An 8535-nucleotide genomic window follows, 5' to 3' on the forward strand; every position below is an offset into this window, starting at 1 on the left:
TCCCTGCTTATTAATAAATTTCCAGTTTTTATGCTTCGCGTGCTTAGGTTGGATTCATTATTAATTAAATTATATATTCCAGCGAGAATTTTAGTGCAATTTATGTGTTTTAGACGAAAATTTAAATTTTACGCGGTCAGGATTTTTGAAGCGGAATTAACGAGCATTCGTGAAAATCGTCAGAACGGTGTCAGAAAGGAGCGGAGTAAAAACAATTCACAGCGAATTATCTGAGAACGCGACGCGCGTATTTTTCTGCCCGTGCTGCGCGCTGAAAGGTAAAAAGGAGCAGAAGGCGCTGTAGGGGGCTGAATATCGCGGCGATATAAAAAAATTTAGATATATATATATACACTTGCGCCGCTTGCGGACTCTTGAATACGTAAAAAAGCGTGTTTCTCTGTGTTATTCAGTTCCAGTGGTTGACTCGCAAGTCGGTGTTACATCCTCCTTTTATTTTTTCACCGGCGATTCAATATTTTTTCTTCCTGTCGCTGCTGCCGCCGACTTCCTCTATTATAATGCACTTTTGTTGCCTATGATTTGATATTTATACGAATGCAATTTATTGTTAGCCCCATTGATGAATTACAAAGGCGGAATTTTCCATGCTTTTCGGAACTTTCCATTATAAATTTTACATGCCGTATATGAAAATTTTGTCCAAATGAATGACGCTGTCTCATTGTTTAGCGAGTGCTATGAGAAAATCGTCAACCTTTTGGTGGGATCCTTTCGGAAATTGAGGTGTGCGTTCCCCATTCATTCGTCCGCAAAGTAATCAGAAGACGACAAGGCCGCCATGCTTTCTCACGATGACCAATACGGATTTCCACAGCAAACAATTTTCGTGAGAATCATCTCCGCTGCCGCCACCGAAAATTGTACTTTTCCTGCTTGCCTTTTTGTTTCTCCGCCGAGCAAAAAGCAGTCTCGTGAACGATCGCCAATTTTTTACTCTCTTTTTGTCATTTCAGGAGGAAATTGAAATTCTCCTCGGCGTGACACTTGGCTTATTTATTACATAAAATGTAAATTATCTTCACTTCATTTAACTTAATTTATAGGACAAGCAAATGAATCGCATTGGGAAATATTGGAATTGAATTGAATTAACAAGAAAGTTAATCAGGTAATAGAATAAAAATCTATATATTTAGATTTTCGGGTTGTGGTGGTCCTATTTACAAAAAATACGTACCGTTTGACTCGTCTTTGAGTGAACTAAGTAACTGAATTGGTTTGAAGAAGACAATTACTCGTCAACGTCGTGCTAAGGTGTTGAAACGGATTAAAAAATGCTAAATTTCACTTTATTGAGGGGGTTAAAAGGGGGTTGAGGGTTGGTGGGTCTCGCACCCCTTTAGTGCACTTGGGGACGTCAAGACGAGTCTAACGGTATTCGGTTTTTGAAATTCGGATGATTAGAAGTCGAGATTTGGTCGATCATCGTTTTTCACCAACCTCAAAAAACAATGGTTTTCGAAGTTTTCAATTTTTATTAAAAGAAAATTTAGGAAAACACCATTCCAAATTTTAACGCTTGTAACTTAAGTTTTATGCTCTACAAAATGGTTATGAAAAAATAAAAAATTTCAATAAATTCATTTTCAAATTTGAGTTTAAAATCCAAAAATCAATTTTTATGACCTTGACCTTCAACCTACCACTTTGAGGTCAATATAAAAGTTGATTGCCTTGTTGAGACGAGTTAATCGGTTTTTTAGTTCCTGTTCTAGGACCACCCTGAGCAAAGTTACGAAGTACTCAAAATTCCCAGATTTTGATCTTTCAACGCCCGCAAACCCCGCAAAAATTAGAAAGTCGGAATTTTTCCCAACTGTTTTTTCGGCAAATTAGGGCAAAGTTTGCGGAAAAAATTTCTTCAAAATCCATGGATCCCTGGAAAACAATTTATTGCTTTCACAGATTTTGACTCATATTATAGTCAATTCTCAAGAAATTGTGAGGCTAATTTTTAAATGTCCTAGCTGCTTTTAAATGATTGGGATTGGAAAAGGGAAACTCTCATTTATGAGAATTCCTGATTGGAAGATCTTGTCAACTTGTCCAAGTTTTAAAGCTCAACCCACTAAACTAATAATAAATTGATTTTTAGCCTTAAGGAGAGCAAGATGATAATATCAGTAAGATTAGAAGATATTAAAAAGGTGCTTAAATGTTTAACTCTAATCTAACAAAAATATTGGTGGATTTGGGGAAAGATTAATTTTCTGTTTTAATTATTTAAATTTGTTGCGCAAAAAGTCGGTAAATATAGACCAAAAACTCACTTAATATGATTCCAACAAAAATTTTCTACCGTTTAGCCTGGAATTCGTGAAAACATTCAACAAGACAAGTATATACTGTTAAATATAGGGCAAAAGTGGTTCCGAACTCGCAAGTGTCGATCTGACCGATTTTTCGGGCTAAACCTAAGGAAGCGAAAGAGCGAATTTCGAGACCTGCGCCAGTGCTTCCAGTGTTGGGGCACACTCGTCCTGATAGCTATTATTTCACGGCACGGGATCATACACACACAATACATTATATATCGAGTGTGTGAGATTTGTGATGCATGGCATGCACACACATAATGTAAAACAATGTCATGCACCCATGGTCCGTGCCTCCATTATTGCTGCATGAGAGTGAGTGAGTGAGTGAAACCAAACACACACACACACACACAATATTCGAGGTTGGGCTCGGCCGGCCAAGCTTACAGAAATGCAGACACCGAATGCGCGGAGCGCCAGTCGGCGCTGAAACGCGGCAAAAACAACACCTTTTCCGCCCTGGCCGCCCGCTTTTCCGACGCCTTTTGGCCCCGCACGCCGACACACGCCATACTGTAGAAAAAAAGATGGACGACCGGATGTGTGTGCCTCAAAATGTGCTGCCGGCTGCCGTGACGTAAGCTCGAATTTCGCCTTTGCAAAAGATAATAATTAAAACCGTGACAAAGCATGATGGATTTTTTATTGCTTTTCGTCAACACTGCTGGCTTGTAAAAAAATGCGGAAGTAAAATCTAAATATAATTGTGGTTGAGAGTTTTTTTTTACCATTAAATCAATAGTGCGGAATATTGCAGCTACTAAATTATTGCTCATGCTTCGAAAAAGAAATTGCTTTGGATTAAATTAAGTCATTCAACCTTAACTTGGTTCAAATGTGGTTTAATCGATTTTAAAATCAAATTTCTTGAAAATATAGGGGCAAATTTTACCAATTTCTAGCAAAAATAACTGGATGAAATCAATAAATGAAAGATTTTTTTGTTTAAAATAAATTTTTGGTAAGATGTTGCACTAAATTTAAGAAATTCCACCTGGAAACGATGCACTCGATCGCCCTCAATTTTGTCCAAATTTTCTAAAAGTAATTACCTCTATTTATAGAACTAAAATATCAAGTAGAACAATTGGATCATAAAAATAAGGATGAAGTTACTGTTAAAAAAAGCAGAGCTCTGCATCGAGGTTTATTGATATTGGGAAACAATTTTTCAACTCTTCGCATTACTGTTTAAATTCGCGGTTTCATGATTGAACTGGTTGCTTTAACAATATAAACGTTCAACTATCAAACGAGGACATAGCTAAATTTTTTTAATATAATTTTCAAATTTCTGGAAAATGCATAGCGCTTGATCAATTTCTTCTTAGATTTTGATTCCAAATTTCAGGCAAATTTGGACCAAAACTAGGTTTTACTAAAATAAAATTATCGAGGATTTTTATCTATTTTTTTCGCAATGTTCGAATAAAGTTTGAATGTATTTCCAATAAAATTAAACAAGGCGAAAAGATGTCAAATTTATCTTTCCGTAAATAAGATGATTTGTTTCTTAATTCTGACATCCATCAAATTTTTGTACTAAATATGCCAAAAATCTAACGATCCCCAGACAAACATTTGAACTGAACAATGGTGCAAAGGCTCACGGCTTTAAATACCTGCAAAGTTGTAATTTCAGCTGAAACAAAGGATCGATTTCAGCGAGATACGCCCATGATACGCAATAAACTTTCAATTATGCACCCCGGCCGCTGTAATAAAACAAAAGAACTAGATTCTCGACAGATAAATCACACTCGTTTCGAAAAACCGGATGACTGAAAAGCAAATAATAAAAGAAAAACATTTACGCCCTTTAAATAGAGCCATAAACTGGGGGATTTCAGTCCAATTACACCGAGGGGGCAATTACGCAACAATCTCTATGGCATCGAGAGGTGTAATTGCGTTAGTTTATTTGTCCGACAAATAAGAGAGTCATTTATTTATTCTCACGGCGCGAGAGACAGAGAGAGCAGAGCAGCATTCGCGGCGACCCCTGACCCGAGCGAGCAGCGCTGGAAATTCATTTTCCCCGCACCTAATTTACCAATCAATCCAACCACCTGTCACGAGTGATCGGTCCGATCCTCATGCGCACGCAACGAACGAAACAAACAATCACGTCACCTGCATGAACGCAAGAGAGCCGCGAGGAAAGCAAAAGGATGTGGAGCAATTTGTTTTCCGAGCAAAGGTGCATTTCATTATATTTTCTTTCAGTTGAGATGAACCTGAGGCCGCCGGTGCAGCTCATGCTCTGTCATTATACATTATTCCCGCGAGCTGCATGCGAGCACAATCTTGGATGTCAATTGCAATTCGAAACTTACAATCGCTATACATCGTATTTTTTGTTTGCATTACACACGATCAAAGACGGTAACTAAATGTCGTGAATTAAAATTTTTATCAGAGAATTGATGCTAAAACGTGGCTGTTTTGTTTTAGTTTTTAAAATTTTATAAAGCAGGAGATTGAGAGAGCTTCATAATCTCTTACAAGCGCATTGAATATTCTCTGACGTCAAATTTGGTGTTCATTCGATCGGACTCGTTGAAAGAAATCCAACAAAATTTTTATTTTTTTGATCCAGACCGCGAAAATATTATAGAGTTCTTAAAATTAGAAAAAATGTCCTGCAAAAATGCAGCGGGATCCAGATTCGTGCGACGCGCAGATGTGGCGTCCGGTGGAGAATGGCGCGAAAAAACGGTCACGTGAAAATGCGCGAAAAGAAGCAAGTTTTGGTCAATATTGTGACATAATTTGTACTAATTGTGTCTTTTGGATCGTAAAAACAAACTCTTAACGCTCGTACGGCAATCCAAAGAGAGCTTTTTGCTTCCCACCTTCAGACGCCATCTTGGATCTGCGCAGTGCGAACCAATTTTATCGCACATCTGGACCCCGCTGGAAAAATGGAAATTTGAATGAACTTTTTCCCAGATTTTCATTCTGGAGACAAAACTGTACGATGACTGTTTCAATATATATTTAAAAACTTTGCTAGAAATTTTTATATTTCAATTTAAGATAAAGATTTAAAGGATTTTAAAAGTTACAACCCTAACAAATCCGTTGGTGGGAAGCAGACAAAAAACACCTATCTATTTAAAAGCAGTTTTCTTTTTAAAAATGCGAATTATCACCGGTAATTAGTAACAGTGCAGTGTGTTATTCTTTACACAAACGGGAGCAATTTCTTGCCGAAGGACTTGTACGCATAGCAGAACAATGAATCGCCGCCGCCATTCAACGCGCTGTTGTAAACAAATGTAAATAAATAATGTGCATACGGAGATAGGAAATAGTCATTCAGAGAGCGGGGGCGGTGGCGGTTAATGAGAGAAGCCGCTTCATCATTTCCGCTTTGAAAAACACCGTCAGGTAATTTGGATACTTGATGGCCATATTACCTGCCTGCATGCGTCATACAGTCTTTGTTGTGTGTGTGTGTTATAGCCTCCGCCGTCACTGCACGCTCCCTCTCATGCATGCACACACACACGAGAGAGAGAGAGAGAGAGCAGCCTGTCATTCGGGCATTATGGAAACGCGACCCCCGCCCGTTCCACGCTCCGACACAAACACAGCAAACACTCGCGCTGGGTCAAATGGGTTTTAATTTTTGAGATTAATAATTAGGGTTGGGAAACTTACACGATTGAAGATTTTTTCTGTGCTCTATTTCTTTCCAAAAACCGTCTAAATTGCCAAAAAAACTTCTAAACCCGCCCAAAACCGTCTAAAATCCCCCGAATTAAGCCGTTTTCCGGGGATATTCTCATAAAGAATGAGATTTTCTCGGGAACGTTTCGAAATGCACATGGTTATCAACCACTTTTTCAGCTTGGAAGATTAGGAGGATAATTAATAGATATATATCGTCGCTGGTGTCATTTGTGTGACAAAAAATAATAAATAATCTTTATATAACTACATTTTCCTGCTTTTTCCAAGGAACTTTTGTAATATTTAAGTGAACTATTTGGCCTATAGTCTGATTAATTGAAAGAAAAACTTAAAAAATATTGGAAAATGCTTGAAATTGAGAAATCAGCCTCCTCAAAATAGTCTAATAAGAGTCTAAATAACCAAAAACAGTCTTTTTGAGGGCAAAAAGCGTCTAAAAATAAGCGACTATTTTGTACAAAAAAGTCTCAGTTTCCCAACCCTACTAATAATGGAAGAGGTTGCTTTTAAAGTGGATTCAGGGCAACAGTTGAAAATTATTTGAATTGTTGGATTCCATAAAAAATTTATTCAACAATTTGCAATAATAAAAAACGGACCTTCCTACAGTAAAAATTCAAATTTTGCCAATTTTCTCCCAATATTTACAGTGCTTGAACATATTTTCTTGGCATTTTCCACTTCCTCTCGTCGAGATCTGTCCAACGGTGTATGCCGCTTATTGGGGAAACTCTTGGTTTTGAAATTAAATCGGATTTCAAGTAAGGAGACAGCCATTACCATTTGAAAAGCAGGGAAACTTTCCAGCCAATTTTCTCCAAAAATTACAGCGCTTCTCAGGTAAATTTAGGCTTTAACTGAATCCTAAGTTTTGAAATTATGCATTGGCAACAAAATTTTTTACTCAATAACTGATGGTCATGGATTTTAGTCAGCCATGTTCAATGCACTGCTATAGAAGCCAAAAGTTTCAAATATCCTTCGAGAGATCATAAAATTCTGATTTAAATAACCTTTTATTGCTAAAATGTAGAAAAAACCTGTTTTACATGAGAAAACCCCCAAAAATTAGCATACACCGTCGGATTGATCTCTACATATATGGAACCACACCCAAAATCTTTGAGAAAATCGGTAAAATATGAATTTTTATCGCAGTAAGGTCTTCATCATTTGATGATTTCACGTTGCAGCGTTTAAATTGTCCAACGGAATAGAAACCTGACCTAAAAATGCAACTGTTTAAAAATAAATCCATCAGCCTTTTTCGCTTTTTCATCTAATTAATATTATTTAATTAATTCTTAATCAGGGGGAAGTGAGCAAATTGAATCTTCTGGTGCACTGCTTTGTCTAGTTATCCGAATTGCAAGAGCGGTGCGCGGAGAAGAAAAGGCCGCGGACGAATTTCCCTCGGCGGGCGTAATTACACACCGTTTAAAAAAGCAAAATCGAAATGAGCGATCGTTTGATCTCTTAAATCACTGTGCGAGCAGTTTTCGATCGCGGGCTGAATTAAGATGGTCGGCCGCGATCACGATTTATCATGAATCTACGAGGTGGCCTCGCCGCGCGCGCTCTCCGAAATATACTTTTAACCTCAATATAATGGCGCGAGCTAGCGAGAGCGAGAGAGAGATATCATTATTGTTGTGTGCTGTGTGTGTACCTCGGTCGACAACAATTTAATGGGCCTTATTATTTATTGAAGAGAAAATTATCCTTAATCACCGCCGCATGAAACAATATTGCAGCCAGTGTGAAAATGAATAACCACCCAGAATCGCGACCGGCGGAGCACGAGCGCCAGAATTTCGCCGCAATCTGCCGAAATGCGAAACGGCCGGCATGGCGACGATCCATCCGCGAGGAGCAGCAATTTGGCATTTCCGCAGAAGAGCCCCCCGATTATTGTGATCATGCTCTCGTCATTATCTTGTTTTATTTTATTAGGCACACTGCCAGCGTTGTAAATCAGAAAACTTTTCGTACATTGCGATCTGTATATTGTATTTCGCAAATTACATGCAATTTTTCTGTAACGAGAAGAATGTGCGTTGAGATCGCTATCGATGAGAACTGATTATAGGAGCAGCAATAATGAGATTACTATTTTTCTGATATTTCAAACCAAAATATTTCCCTCGGGGAATTTATTCCAATAAATTAAACGTTGCAATATCAGATGACAAAACATGTTTAAAATTAATGTTAATTAACAGCCATAAAATAAATTTAAAAAAACATTGGAAGGGAGTAAAATTATTGTTATAACAAGAAGTTAATCTTGATTGAAAATTATTGTCTGTGGATATTTATGAATTTTAGTTAAAGAGGAATGATACTGGAAAAGCCTGGAAAATGCTTGTTGCCAATGCATAAACTCATGCCTTAGCATTCAGTTAAAGCCTAAATTGACCTAAGAAGTGCTGTAGTGTTTTGAGAAAATTGGCTGGAAAGTTAGCGTGCTTTTCAAATGGTAATGGCTGTCTCC

The sequence above is a fragment of the Cloeon dipterum genome, chromosome 3, assembly GCF_949628265.1.
Source record: "Cloeon dipterum chromosome 3, ieCloDipt1.1, whole genome shotgun sequence".
In the NCBI taxonomy this organism is placed as follows: Eukaryota; Metazoa; Arthropoda; class Insecta; order Ephemeroptera; family Baetidae; genus Cloeon; species Cloeon dipterum.